Source organism: Myotis nattereri (assembly GCF_964212035.1).
Source record: "Myotis nattereri genome assembly, chromosome: 1".
Lineage (NCBI taxonomy): Eukaryota > Metazoa > Chordata > Mammalia > Chiroptera > Vespertilionidae > Myotis > Myotis nattereri.
Window position 1 is genome coordinate 216,260,669 of NC_138075.1, and position 16,198 is coordinate 216,276,866.

The window sequence follows — 16,198 nt, forward strand, 5'->3', positions numbered from 1 at the left end:
AAAACCTTCCTTCACAATTTCCTTCAGACAGATAGGCATTGCACACTTAAGGAGCAGGTTGGATTCGAAAACCCCTCACATCTCCTTCAAGTTTAGGCACATGGAACATGCAGGCAATTAACTCTTTATTTAGGGTCATCTTGAAATCTAAGATGATGGAAAGCTCAAGTCTCAATCACGTGACAAAGCCCGGAGGCACTTTCCCGTCCCTGGAGTCAGTAACTGGGCTCTTTGTTGATGTGTTTGCTCAAAAGCTGGAGAAGTTGGTGCTGAACCTTAGGAAGGCAAAGTGAAATAGGTTCTCCTTACTCTACAGACTGTGTCCCAAGTGGACAAGGACTTCCTCCCCACTCCGCACAGCATCCTCCTTGGCCGTCCCTGGCCAGGCTTAGCGGCCAGCTTAGTGGGTGTGGTCCTGCCATCTCTGAGCAGATATCTGGCTCCTTTATCCCCAGCTCCTCTACAAACACCTGGCCTCAACTGTCCAGGGAAGTTGGCGCCCCTTCCTCCCCTTTGCATCCAGGTGACAGAAACCTCTTCTCGTGGGTTGGGACCTGCTCCCTAGGTAACGTGTCCAAAACCAGGGAAGGTGAGCAGCATCGTGGATCACAGTCTGCTTTGAGTCCTGGCTTAGCCTCCTCCAGCTCGATTTCCTACATGCAAGCTAATGTCCCTAAGACTGTCCCCATTCCCCCATCTGTATAACGGCAAAAATGACCTGTACCACAGAAAGTATGATAATAATATTATAATAAGAGCAAACATGTGCAGGGTCATCTCCCCCTCAGACGCAGTTCTGAGCACTTCACATCCACCAGGCAGCTAATCCTCACACAGCAATCACACAAGTCAGTGTTACTTCCACCCTTCTCCCTACCTCGCCTTGAAGATTAAATAAATTCATACCCACGGAGGGATTGGAACAGTTCCTGACCCACAACCCTCAATAAATCTTAGCTATTATTACACAAGATGACTTTAAAGGTCACTTCGATAAGTGTTTTTAAGTTCATAGAGTGCATTTATTGAAAAATGCTTATTAGAAAGAAAACATATACTTGGCCCATGGTTTCATGGATATTGCTGCCTACATGGAGGATAAAAGTGGTATTTAAGTTAAAATGTAGGGTCGGTTTCTAAAAGATTAAGTAAACCATCGCATAGGTATTAGAGAGATTCAGCAAAAATCACTAAGGTGGAATGTAAATATTCAAACACTCAGAAATTGCGCTCTAGACTGAAAACAGTGCGTGCTTTCAGCAGCTGTCTTCCTGTTCGCCCTCCTTACAGAAGCCCACCTCCACCTGGTCAGTGGTCAGGAAAGAATTCCCGTGGGATGCATCCCCTTCCCTCCCTGAAACCAGAAAGGGAATTTCTTTTCAGCTCACACTGTTTCCTGGTCAAGGCCATGCCTTCAGGAAGAGGTGAAGGGTGTGCTTCCCACACCCTAATCTAGAGGTGAGCGGGAGGGGACGCCTCCCAGACCTCACCTGTCAGGCAGGCGGATGATAACTGTGTGGGTGGGTGAAAACCTGAGGAGACACCACCTGTCCCACTAATGACAGGACCAGCGCCGCCGGAAGCCCTAATTGCTCCTCTGGCCCTTTAAGATCATGCCCCACTTCACCGTTAACAAGCCCCTTGGGGAGGAAATTGGAAGCCACTTGAGCTGTGGCTAGAGCTCTTGGAGACATGAGAGAGGGAAGAGATTGGCTGGGATGGCCACACCTGCCTTAAAAATATTTACAAATAGGTAACTCTTTAGCTTTTCAATAAGGTCCTGAGTCACAGGAGATTTGTTGAGCCTCGGGTAGATCTATAAAAAGCCGTGGTCAAGGGTTTGCTTTTCCCCTAAGGGAAGCACGTGGACGCCCATCAGCGCAGACTTCTACTTGGGCCGATTGCGAAACCAGGGGGCGGCTGGGTCTTCGCAGCCCAGGCTGTTCTCTTCCAAATTCGCATTCAACATCGGCTTCTCGGATTTAATTTCATTCCCAGAGGAAAACACGGGTAGAAAAACAGAAGTAACTTCCCTTTGAAGGGTTGCAGACCTTATGCCACCAAAACCAGACTTGCAGGTCTCAGGTTTGCAGGCTCCTCATGCTGTTATTATTTTCACTTCTTCCAGGGACTCGAAGTGAATCCTGTGAGCCATGACGCTGCCTCCACTAATCCCGGCTGCTGCCTGGAGGTTCAGACTCAACCCTGGGCTGCTCACGTGGTACCGAAGACTACTGCATGCTTGCGCACATCATCTCACGTAAACCTCACAACACCCTTGTGAGTTTGTGTTCATTTTTTTCTGTGTGTGAGGAAATATCCTTTTTCTAATATGTATTTTATTGATATTTTTAGAGAGAGAGAGAGAGAGAGAGAGAGAGAGAGAGACATCAATGATGAGGGAGAATCATTGGTCAGCTGCCTCCTGCATGCCCTCTACTGGGATCAAGCCCACAAACTGGGCATGTACCCTGACGGAGGATCCAACCGGAGATCTCTTGGATCATGGGTCGATGCCCAACCACTGAGCCACACTGGCTGGGCAGAAATGTCTCCATAAGAAGTCTAGAGCTAATGTTCAGGACTGGTTCAGTGACTCCACCTGCCTTCAGTATTCCTGGAGCTGAAGCTGCTTGCACAAACCATGAAGCTGGTTAAAAGAAGGGATGGGAGGGGGCATTTGAGATCTTGCTCAAATAAACTCATAAAAATTCAAAAGAAGGAGGAGGAGGAGGAGGAGTTGGGGTTTAAATAAAGACTACCTGCCTCTAAAATTCTTTCTGCCATGCCAGTTGGACTACGGGGACAGGAATGACAGGGATGTGCCAGCTCAGCCTCAGGGGCACCAGCTGGACCCTCCACCACACCCCCTGCCTGAGTCCCAAATATCAGAAGGGCTTGGACCAGTAACTAGGAGCCAGAGGGCTGCAGGAAGAAAAGGGTCTTAGCCTCTTCTCCAGGGGTCGGCTCAACCTCTGCATAATGCAGCTCCTACAGACCTCCCTGCCCAGAACTTCAAACTCCAGACCCTCCCCAAGCAGGGTTGCCAGATTTAGGAAAAACAAAACAAAATAAAAAACAGACCTCCCAGTTAAATTTGAACTTCAGATACACAAGGAAATAACAGGCAGGTTAGCAAAGATGATTCATTGAAATAACACTATCACAGTGCTTTGATCTTCCAAGAAACAATCTATTTAAGCATAAAATATTATGACTTTGGCATACTATTATTATTTCATGTTGATAGTTGAGATTAATCTAATCTTAATACACTAAAATGATGTGGGTGTGAACCAAAGACGTTGGTGAACCGAGAGTGTGAGATTGCAAAGACTCTAACACGGATAAGTTGCTGTACAGTACAGCATGAAGAATCGATGTCGGCACACATTATTTATTACATCTTTTTCTCCCCTGATTTACTGGAGCGAGGAGGAAAAAAGTCAGTCTTCAAAACTATTTTATAAACCTTATATAAATATCAAAAACTAGATAAATACGTATCAAATGAATACATAAATTAAATCAGGATGTGGCAGGATATTCACATTCACCATATGGGAGTAAAGTCTATCTTCTCAAGAGCAATTTGGCAAAATTCATAAAAAGTCTTAGAAATGGACATTTGCTCTGACTCAAGGATACTTCTAGGAATTTGTCCTAAGAAAATAACTTGGAATAGATGCAAAGATTTCACTACAAAGATGTCCACTGCAGCATTGTTAATCTATACTAATAAAAGGGTAATATGCTAATTAGACCAGGTCAACTGGACATCTTTTGGACTTCCGACTTTCTTCTGGACAAAGCCACGATGGCAGGGGCTGAGGCAGAAGTGGTTAGGGGCAATCAGGCCGGCAGGTGAGGGCAGTTAGGGGGCGACCAGGCTGGCAGGGGACCAGTTAGGAGGCAATCAAGCTAGCAAGCAGAGGCAGTTAGGGGCAATCAGGCAGGCAGGCAGGCGAGAGGTTAGGAGCCAGCAGTCCTGGATTGCAAAAGGGATGTCCGACTGCTGGTTTAGGCCCCATCCCACAGTCAGACATCCCCTGAGGGGTCCTGGATTGGAGAGGGTGCAGGCTGGGCTGAGGGACTTCCCCCCATGCACGGATTTCATGCACTGGGCCTCTACTATATATATAATACTATATATCATTATAGATAAGCACATGCTATTATTAGCAATACTAGAGGCCCGGTACACAAAAATTTGTGCACTCAGGGGGGAGGGAGGGGGCCTTCAGCCCGGCTGGTGCCCTCTCGCAGTCTGGGACCCCTCTCGAGATAACGACCTGCTGGCTTAGGCCTGCTCCCGGGTGGCAGAGGGCAGGCCTAATCCCTAGGTGAAGCCCCTGGTCATGCACAGAGCAGGGCGGATTGGGAGGTTGTGATGCCACCCTCAGTCATGCTCAGGGTAGAGCCGATTGGGGGGTTGGGGCACCGCCCCCTGTCATGCACAGAGCAGGGCCAATCAGGGGGCTGGGGCGCTGCCCCCTGTACGCACAGAGCAGGGCGGATCGGGGGTTGGGGCGCTGCCCTCTATCACCCACAGAGCAGGGCCGATCAGGGGGTTGGGGCACCGCCACTGTCACACTCAGGGCAGGGCCGATGGGGAGGTTATGGCTCTACCCCGTCACACACAGAGCAGGGCCCGTGGGGTGAGGGAGTTGGGGGGCCGCACCCTGTCACACACAGAGCGGCAGGGTGATCAGGGGTTTGTGGAGCTCCCCCCTATCATGCACAGAGCAGGGCCGATCAGGGGGTTGGGGCGCCTTCACCTGTCATGAACAGAGCAGGGCCGATAGGGAGGTTGTGGCCCCGCCCCCTGTCACACACAGAGCCACAGGGCGATCAGGGGGTTTGGGCACTGCCCCCTGTCATGCTGATCCCGGTGCTGGGAGACCTTGTGGCTCCGCTGATCCCGGTGCTGGGAGGCTTATTACCCTTTTACTATATAGAATAGAGGCCTGGTGCATGGGTGGGGGCTGGCTGGTTTGCCCTGAAGGGTGTCCTGGATCAGGGTGGGGGTCCCCACTGGGGTGCCTGGCCAGCCTGGATGAGGGGATGAGGGCTGTTTTCAGGCTGGGACTGAAGCTCCCAACTGCTCCTTTTTTTCTATTTTTTTTTATTCTGGGCCAGCTTTAGCTCTGAGGCTCCAGCTCTTAGGCCTCCGCTCCTGAAAGCAGGTATCTGGTTTATTTCGGTTCTACAATCGAAACTCTGTATCAACTCCAGGTCTGAGATCCCGGCTAGCTGAAAGCTGGTTTCTGGGGTTTTGTTTAGCATCTGTATTTGTTACAATGTTTGAAACTGCAGGCTCAGAGGCCTACAGCGGCAGGCGGGGAATGTTGGAGTCCTCCATAACTGAAGCAAGCAAGCCTCATGTTAGTTTCAAGCTGCCTGGTTGCCGGCTGCCATCATGGCTGACAGTTAATTTGCATATCTCACTGATTAGCCAATGGGAAGGGTAGCGGTCGTATGCCAATTACCATGTTTCTCTTTTATATGTATAGATATACACATGTATAAACATTATACATTACATATGCACCATACAGACAGTCCTCAGGTTACGTTGGACTCGACATATGTCGTTTCGTGGTTATATTGCCATCTCCCATTTATTTATTAAAAAAAAAAGTTCCGTCATTTTGACGTAAGTACATATGTGCTTTATGTTTTTTATTATTTATTTACCACAAGTAAAGGTCAGGAATTGTTATCTTTCTTTTAAATTTTTTTTACTGTTTCATTTCATTACTGCTGTGTATGTGCTCCATGTGAGTGACGTAGGTGCTTATGTAGGTGGGTTCCACCTTAAGGCGATGCATTACATAGCGCCATAGGAACGGATCTCCAACGTAACCTGGGCACCTACTGTATATACATATATATGCATTATACATCATATATATACCAGTGGGGGAAGAGGTAAATAAATTTTAGCACAGCTGCTCAAAGGTAGGCATTTTAACTGATGTTGTAGAAGAATATTTCAAGATGTAAAAATGTTCACAAGTGCCTCCCTTCTTTTTTTTCCAAATATATTTTTATTGATTTCAGAGAGGAAGGGAGAGAGGGAGCGAGAGAGAGAGAGAGAGAGAGAGAGAGAGAGAGAAACATCAATGATAAGAGAGAATCATCTATCAGCTGCCTCCTGCACACCCTCTACTAGGATTGAGCCCACAACCCGGGCATGTACCCTGACCGGGAATCCAACCGGTGATCTCTTGGATCATGGGTTGATATCCAGCCTCTGAGCCACACTGGCTGGGCAGAAATGTCTCGATAAGAAGTCTAGAGCTAATGTTCAGGACTGGTTCAGTGACTCCACCCGCCTTCAGTATTCCTGGAGCTGAAGCTGCTTGCACAAACCATGAAGCTGGTTAAAAGAAGGGATGGGAGGGGGCATTTGAGATCTTGCTCCGCAGCCTATGTTGTTTTGTTCAAATCAACTCTTATAAAAATTCAAAAGAAGAAGGAGAAGGAGGAGGAGCAGAAAGAGGAGAATGAGGAGGAGGAAGAGGCCAGCAGGGGGGCAGTTAGGGGGCAGCCAGGCTGGCAGATGGGCAGTTAGGGGGCGGCCAGGCCAGCAAGCAGAGGCTGTTAGGGGCAATCAGGCAGGCAAGTAGAGTGGTTAGGGGCAATCAGGCAGGCAAGTAGAGTGGTTAGGGGCAATCAGGCAGGCTGGATGAGGAAGAGGAGGAAGAGGAGGAGAAGGAGAAAGAGGAGAAAGGGGGGTAGTTGGGTGTGAACAAAGACTACCTGTCTCCAAAACTCTTTCTGCCATGCCAGTTGGACTACGGGGACAGGAATGACAGGGATGTGCCAGCTCAACCTCAGGGGCACCAGCAGGACCCTCCACCACACCCCCTGCCTGAGTCCCAAATATCAGAAGGGCTTGGACCAGTAACTAGGAGCCAGAGGGCTGCAGGAAGAAAAGGGTCTTAGCCTCTTCTCCAGGGGTCGGCTCAACCTCTGCATAATGCAGCTCCTACAGACCTCCCTGCCCAGAACTTCAAACTCCAGACCCTCCCCAAGCAGGGTTGCCAGATTTAGGAAAAACAAAACAAAATAAAAAACAGACCTCCCAGTTAAATTTGAACTTCAGATACACAAGGAAATAACAGGCAGGTTAGCAAAGATGATTCATTGAAATAACGCTATCACAGTTGCTTTGATCTTCCAAGAAACAATCTATTTAAGCATAAAATATTATGACTTTAGCATACTATTATTATTTCATGTTTATAGTTGAGATTAATCTAATCTTAATACACTAAAATGATGTGGGTGTGAACCAAAGACGTTGGTGAACCGAGGGTGTGAGATTGCAAAGACTCTAACACGAATAAGTTGCTGTACAGTACAGCACGAAGAATCGATGTCGGCACACATTATTTATTACATCTTTTTCTCCCCTGATTTACTGGAGCGAGGAGGAAAAAAGTCAGTCTTCAAAACTATTTTATAAACCTTTTATAAATATCAGAAACTGGATAAAAGGTGTCAAAAGTGATCAATCTTACTAGTAATAAACAAATATAGAATAAAATATTACTTTTCATGTATCAATTGAATATATAAGTTAATTGATTAAGTAATGTTGACAATGGCTAGTGTTGTGATAGAGGTGGCAAAAATGTGGCAGGATATTCACATTCAACATGAAGGAGTAAAATCTATCTCCTCCAGAGCAATTTGGCAAAACACATCAAAAGTTTTAGAAACAGACATATGCTCTGATTCAAAGACACTTCTAGGAATTTGTCCTGAGAAAATAACTTGGAATAGATGCAAAGATTTCACTACAAAGATGTCCACTGCAGCATTGTTAATGTATAAATAATAATATATATCATTATAGATAAGCACATGCTATTATTAGCAATATATGTACATGTATAAGCATTATACATCACATATTCACCATATGTACACATATATGCGTTATACATCATATATACACCAGTGGGGGAAGAGGTAAATAAATTTTGGCACACCTGCTCAAAGGTAGGCATTTTAACTGATGTTGTAGAAGAATATTTCAAGATGTAAAAATGTTCACAAGTTTCTTCCTTCTTTTTTTTCAAATATATTTTTAATGATTTCAGATAGGAGGGGGAGAGAGAGAAAGAGAGAGAGAGAGAGAGAGAGAGAGAGAGAGAGAGAGAGAGAGAGAGAGAGAGAGAAACATCAATGATGAGAGAGAATCATGGATCAGCTGCCTCCTGCTCATTCCATACTGGGGATTGAGCTCGCAATCCTGGTCATGTGCCCTGACCAGGAATCGAACCTCCTGGTTCTTAGGTCAATGCTGAACCACTGGGCTCCCTTCTTCTTTATGTGGACCCGAGACTGGAGGCGAAATAGCTATCTTGCAACCATGAGGTGATAAGCACAGAACAAAAGCCACCTGCTCAGGGTGGTGAGGAGGAAAGACAGGACCAGAGCAGTGAGGGCATTGTGGATCAACTCTGAACTTGATCTGCAGACTTCTTATTAAGTGATCTGCCTTTGCTCAGTGGGAGCTTTTATACTTTCCCTTTCAGCAAAATATACAACACACATAGGATATTCATAACTTTAAAAAATATACAAGACCTATGTAAAGAAAAATAGTAAATTTTGTTGAAGGACACACAGACTTGAACTTGTATTTTCTCCCAGTCTTCACATGAGTATGGTATGATTTCACCTCTTTACACCCAGGAAAATTAATGAGGTTGCTCAAGTTCACAGAGGTGAAGCGCAGAGCTGAAATTCAAACCTGTGCCTGCCAATCTCACTTTTGCGATCTGTGTGGTAACTATGCTGGCCAAAAGGAACTGATAGAAATTAGTGAAGTGACAAAATGTGACTTGGGTAAAGTGCTCCTTTACCCCAAGATTACTCCTTTATGTGTGTTGACAGTGACAAAGTACAGGAGGTTTCTCTTTTCATTGTAAAACTGTGCCTCTTATATTTGTGGTAAGAACCACCTAACAGTACAAGAAAATTTAGAGGTTTTTGAAGTAACTGTTGATAAGATTCTAAAATTATTGATAAGGAAGAGCCCCAGTGCCTTTGTATGTGCTGTTTCCTCTACTTGAAAAGGTCTTTCCCCAGATGCTGCCTCACTTCTTCAAGTCTTTGTTTAAATGTTACCCTCAAAAAGTGTTCTTCCCTGGTCACTCCGTTTAAGACTATAACCTCGCCTGGCTTTATTTCCTTCAGAGCACAGACAGTCCTCGGGTTATGTAGGACTCGACGTACGTCTTTCGTTGTTACGTTGCTATCTTCCATTTATTTATATTAAAAAAAATTTCCATCATTTTGATGTACGTGCATATGTGCTTTTTGTTTTTTATTATTTATTTACCACAAGTAAAGGTCTGGAATTATTATCTTTCTTTTAATTTTTTTTTTACTGTTTCACTTCATTACTGCTGTGTATATGCTCCATGTGAGTGATGTAGGTGCTTATGTAGGTGGGTTCCAACTTATGGAAAAAAATCGCATTACGTCGTGCCGTAGGAACGGATCTCTGACGTAACACGAGGACCTACTGAACTTATTATTCTTTACTATCCTATATAATCTATACTAATAAAAGGGTAATATGCTAATTAGACCGGACGTCTTCCAGACGACCTTCTGGATGTCCTTTCGGACAAAGCCATGGTGGCAGGGCCGAAGCAGAGGCAGTTAAGGGTGATCAGGCCGGCAGGGAGAGCAGTTAGGGGGATCAGGCCAGCAGGGGAGAGCAATTAGGGGCAACCAGGCCAGCAGGGGAGAGCAGTTAGGGGCGACCAGGCCAGCAGGGGAGAGCAGTTAGGGGCGACCAGGTTGGCAGTCAGACATCCCCCAAGGGCACAGGTTGAGCTGAAGGACCCCTCCCTCCTCGCCCCCACACCCCGTGCACAAATTTTGTTCACCGGGCCTCTAGTCCTATATAATATGCTATATAATCCTATATAATCCTATATAATATGCTAAGTGTCCGACCGTTTGTTTGACCGTTTGACCAGTCACTATGATGCAAACTGACCACCAGGGGGCAGACGCTCTGACCAGTAGGTTAGCTTGCTGTTGGGGTCCGGCCTATCGGGACTGGGCAAGATGTGCCAGACACACCCTAGAGCCCTCCCATGGTCCCTCCCTGGCCTAATCCCTTGGCCTGGCCTGCACCCTCTCACAATCCGGGACCCATCAGGGGATGTCCACAGGCCAGGCCGAGGACCGGGCCTCTAGTATTATATAATTTACACTCTCAGTCCTCACCAAAAATGTTAGCTCCCAGATGGAAGGAGTTTTATCTGTTTTCCCATCAGCACCAAGAACAGTACCTGGCACTCAGTGCTTGTTGAATAAATGTATGAACAAATGACACCAGACGCATACAGTGTAAGCACCATCAGAGCAGGGCTTGTGCTAGCAAATTAAGACTCCCAAGTCATCTCAGGATGGCAGGAGAAAGGAACAGAACAAGAGGCACCAGAAGAACTGATTGTCTATGAATATGGTTTAGTTCTATCTGCTTTTGCACTTCCCATAAGTAATTCATTCTTCACGTGTCCTTTGGGGACTGTCACTCATATTCTGACTGCAGGATCCATCCATGTTGCCATGTGCAGCTGTAATTATATTCACTTCTATTGCTGTGTGGGATGCCATTGCAAAGAGGAGTGTAACATATATTTTTCTGAGCTGACTCAAGTTTGAGGGGTTTTGATCCATCTTCGTGTGGGTATTCTTAACAAGTTTCAGGTGTGCATGTGTAAGGATTTCTCTAGAAAGGAAGGCACTTCTATTTTGCCAGATAATTCCAAGTTATGGTCCAGAGTGGCTGTACTAATTAACACTCCGACCAGCAATGCTTGGGGATCACTGTTACTCCACATCCTTACCCATGCTTGGTATGATCAGACTCTTGTCAGAATTTTTGCTGTTCTGGTGAGAGAAAAATGGCATCTCCCTGTGGTTTTATTTTGAATGTCCCTGATTATGAGTGAAGTTGAGAGCCTCTGTGTAAGATACATTTTTTATTTTGTGTTGTTTTTTTTTCTGTATTTGGGATTATCATATGTTACTTGCACTCAGCCATCTCAATTTTCTTCATTCATATGCACGAGCAAAGGAATAGCCAATGCAAGTAATTAAAAAGTAATTTTAATTGAACTTTGGAATTATCAGTGATTTGTCTCCACACTTCCATTTTTAAGTTAATTCTGCTTCGGCAGTCATGAAACCTGATTTAGAATCATAGACTTTAGCATGGAAATAGTGACAGCTAACATTTGTTGAGTGCTTACTATGTGTTAGTCACTGTGCTATGGGCTTTACATATATAAAGGAATGAAAATGTTGCTACTTAAAATAACCACTTCCTTCTAAGGGGAGGGAGTCTTTTGTCCGGAAACCGCTGTTCTGCTGAGCACCTTGGTTCAGTTACACAAAGTGAGTGTGGCGTTGGTGCTCAGAGCTAGAGAGAGCCCACCACACTGCCTCATGAAGTGAGGAGGATGTGGAGTTCTGGGGTAATCACAGAGAGAAGGGATGAGAGGAGAGATGGGGAGCGGGGAGAGCAAGGGGAGGGCCTGTCAGTGTGGAGAATGGATGGATCTCGAGTTTCTGGAATGACCAAGAGAGTCTTCAATGTTTAGTTGAGCAATGCCTTGCATTGTGTCTGTTTCAGAATGCACAGTGCCCTATGAGTGGCTTATGCTGTTTGTTTCTTGTTTGTAAAACTTTTTCTCATCTGGAGTAGCACAGAGTGGGAGAGGCACAGCATGTTCAGGATATGGAGGCAATTCTTAAACAGAACAGATTCGGCAGATGCTGAAACTCGGCAGCAGAAGTGAGGAGAAGAATGTGATCACCACTGCCGCCCATTCACATCATGTGGAATGGGCTTTGAAGACATTGCATCTAAATTTAAGGGGCAGTGTCTGGCCAGTGTGGTTCAGTGATTGAGCTTTGACCTAAGAACCAGGAAATCACGGTTGATTCCCAGTCAGGGCACATGCCTGTGTTGCAGGCTCAATCCCCAGTAGGAGGTGTGCAGGAGGCAGCCGATCAATGATTCTCTCTCATCATTTATGTTTCTCTCTCTCTTGCTCGCTCTCCCTTCCTCTCTGAAATCAATAAAAATATATTTTTAAAAATATAATAAACTTAAGAGGTAGCAAGATCAAATCTTCACAACCATCCTATTAGATAGGTACTAATATTATTTCCATACACAGTTAAGGGTGTCAAGGCTCAAAAAGGGCCAGTAATGTTCTGGGAACAACGTTAGAATCATTTATCACTGTATTTTCTGATAATTTTGCAGACTGGAAGACCCCTCTGCTCCTATCACATTCAAATGCTGTATAAAATGTAGCCTCCAGTTCTTAAATACATGGTCAACTTGAAAATAGGCAAAAAATATCCCCAGGTTCCAGAGCAGAGAGCAGAAGGGTCTTCCAGCTGAAAGGAAACAGCCCATGTGGGTACTGGATCCAGGTCGATATTGCAGAGACTGCTCATGAAACAATTACCCAGGATATCAGCCCGTGAAACGTGGGGAGCTGGGACTGAGCATCTTCACACACAGGCTAGGAGCACGAAGGCTCTCTGTCTCTGAAACAGGCGATAGAAGTCCTTTCATTGGCCATGGATGCAAAAAGGAAGTTGATCACCTTTTAGGGCCAGGGAAGGTATAGAAATCTGCATCATGATCTGAATCCATATAACCAACGAGGCACAAGAAACCCATCCCGAGGAACTTACATAAAACTGGTACATGCATTTCATGGAACACCACTCCCACTGAAGATGAGCTCACAATAAAAAATCACTAATCTCATGAAAGAAAGAACTGCTGTGAGAGAAAATCAGCACAAACACAACAAATGCAACAAAATTCAGAACCAAGAACTACGGATATAAAGCAATCTCAAAGAGACCTTAAAATCATATAATCCAAGCATGCAATAATAGAGAGGGGTAAAATGCATGAAAGTAAGAAAGAAAATAAAAGAACATGACACGAAGAAAAGAACTGTGACATTTAAAAAAAAATTCAACTGAACTAGAAATTTTTAAAAGTCATTATAATTAAAAAATTCAGGGAGCATGCTTCTGAAGAGGGAACTAATGCCCTGAATGGCAGATCTGAGAAAATCAGACTGCAGTTCATAGCAATGACGCGGTGGGAAGTATGAAAGAAGTTAAGAGCTGCATAATATAGAATGAAAAGATTTCGCAAACATTTAACAGGAATCCCAGGGAAGGGAGAGGGATAATAGGAGATATTATTAGGAATCCAGGTCAAATCACCATGTAGTAGTGAGGGAAAGATACTTTAATATATAAAAGTCTAAGATAATTTGCTGTAACATTTTCTTACTAAAAGCAATATCAAAGGTGCTATCTCAGCAAGAAAGAAACTCGACTCAGAAGGAAGAGGTGGGATGCAAAAAGCGATGGTTAGCCAAGAAGTTGATGAGAACGTTGACAAAGCTAAATAATACTGACTGTAAAATGTTAACAATGATGATAACCAAAGTGGGAGGTTTATTTCTATAAAAAGATGGAGCTAAAATGTTACCCAACAATAATATAGAAGATGGGAGAGGGTTTTAGAAATTAAAGCATTCTGAATTCCTAGTGCTGTTTGAAAAAAGAAATGTTAGGAATGATGATTAGATCGAAACCTTTAATCATGTGTGGTAATAATTAACCACCCAATGAATAGAAATTGAATGTTAACTTCTAAACAATGAAGGAGAGAGAGATGGATGGAGACGAAAAACAAAAAGCATGGTAAATAGAAAAAGAATCATAAACTAAATTAGTAAAAACAACGCCAAGTATATGAGTAATTACAAGAACTATAAATGACCATGGAGAAACTCCCCTAAATACATCCAGGAACAAAAATCTAGGAGGTTCATCACACTATTGTTGATAATAGAAAAAAAAATAGGAACAACCCAAATTTACCATCCTTAGAAGACTGGATAAATTCACTGTGTTACATTTATAAATTGGGACTCTCTAGGAGAGTTTAAAATGACTGAAATTGGTTTATATGTGAAATTGATTTTATATATCAATATGGATAGGGCCCCAAAATATATTTATAAATAAAAAAAGCAAGGTTCAGAATGATATATACAGTATAATGGCATTTGTTTAAATTATTTGAACAATGCAATACATCTATAATAATAAAAGTGTAATATGCTAATTAGATCGGACAGCCGAACGACCTTCTGGACATCATTCCAGACGAAGCTGCAGTGGCGGGGGCTAAAGCAGAAGTGGTTAGGGGCAATCAGGCAGGCAGCCAGAGGTGGTTGGGGTGATCAGGCAGGCAGGCAAGCAGTTAGGGGCAATCAGGCAGGCAGGCAGAGGGGTTAGGGGCAACCAGGCAGGCAGGTGAGTGGTTAGGCATGATGAGGCAGGCAGGCAGAGTGGTTAGGGTGATCAGGCAGGATGCAGAGGAGTCAGGGGCAATCAGGCAGGCAGCCAGAGTGGTTAGGGGTGATCAGGCAGGCAGGCAAGTAGTTAGGGGTGATGAGGCAGGCAGGCAGAGTGGTTAAGGATGATTAGGCAGGCAGACAAGTAGTTAGGGGTGATGAGGCAGGCAGGCAGAGTGGTTAAGGATGATTAGGCAGGCAGGCAGGTGGCTAGGAGCCAGCGGTCCCGAATTATGAGAGGGATGTCCAACTGCCAGTTTAGGTGATCAGGCCTAAACCAGCAGTTGGACATCCCCTGAGGGATCCTGGATTGCTAGAGGGTGCAGACCAGGCTGAGGGACCCCCACCCCCATACACAAATTTCGTGCACCAGGCCTCTAGTCTATATATATAAGAGGCTAATATGCTAAGTGTCCGACCGTCCGACCGGTCCCTATAACGCACACTGACCACCAAGGAGCAGACACTCAATCCAGGAGCTGCCGAGCTGCAGTGATTTGGAAGCAGTGGTTCTCGGATAACGCACCCTGAAACCAGAAAGGAGGGAGCCCGATTCCTCACTGGGCTGCACAATTCTACCTTCAGCTGTGGGTTATGTTGTTGCTGGGGCACTGTTGGCCCTGAATCTGGTTTACTGCACATATGAGTTTGTGTTCCACACCCTGTACAACAGCAACTTTACAGAGTGCCCTCTCGCACTCCGGGACCTCTCGGGGGATGTCAGAGAACTGGTTTGGCCCAATCCCTGCAGGCCCACCTGAGGGACCCCACCTGCCAGAGGGACCCCACTCACTCCGCAGGTGCCCTTTAAGCCATGGTGCCACCCCAAGTGCAGCTGGCTAGGGAGGGATCCTGGGAGGTTGGCTCCAGGGCGTGTCCAGCCTGTGTCGTCCAGTCCTGCCCCTCCAGCCACCTACTAATTTCCTTTCAATGTGCACGAATCTGTGCACTGGGCTTATAGCATTGTTTATAAATGGTTAAACTATAAAGATATGGATGGGAAGGAGAGGGCTGCAAAGAAAACTTCAATTACACATTTAATATTTAATTTCTTTAAAAACATCTGAAGCAAATGTATCAAAAGGTTAATTGTGTGTATATTCCACTTTTCTGAATGTCTAAAATACTTCATAATAAAAAATGCATTATCTACTCAAAATATTATAGAGCTGGGCTTTCCAATCGTTAAATTAAACTTGCATTTTAATTTTTATTTAATTAAAAATCAGTTCCCCAGTCAGATTAGCTACATTCCAAGTGCTCATTCGGCACAGATGGCTACCATAGTGGACAGTAGAGTTTCAGAACGTACCCATCATCCCAGAAAGTTCTATTGGGGAGTTCTAGACTATGGAGCCTCAAGACCATCTCAGTTCACACCCCTCTCATTACTTAATACCGTAATTAGATATCAATGATAGTAATATGCAAAATGTAGACCGCATGTGCACTGAACATGGAGCACACCTAGACACCCCTATGGGAACTGGGTTACGTTTCCTTTCATGATGTGTTTTGTGGTATTTCATCAAATTAGTTGAAGTTCCAGGAGGCTGGTGTCCTATTAACTGAGATTTGCCTGTACTATTTGAATTGAAAACAACCACTGTAGTTTAGAGCTGGTAATAATGATAAGGTTGTTCCAGCCAATATATGTTTGATTCACCAACTATTCCAACTCCACCCAGTGCCACCCCAATATATAAATCTGGTAAAATTAACACAAAGGGAGACATTTTCCAGGTTTC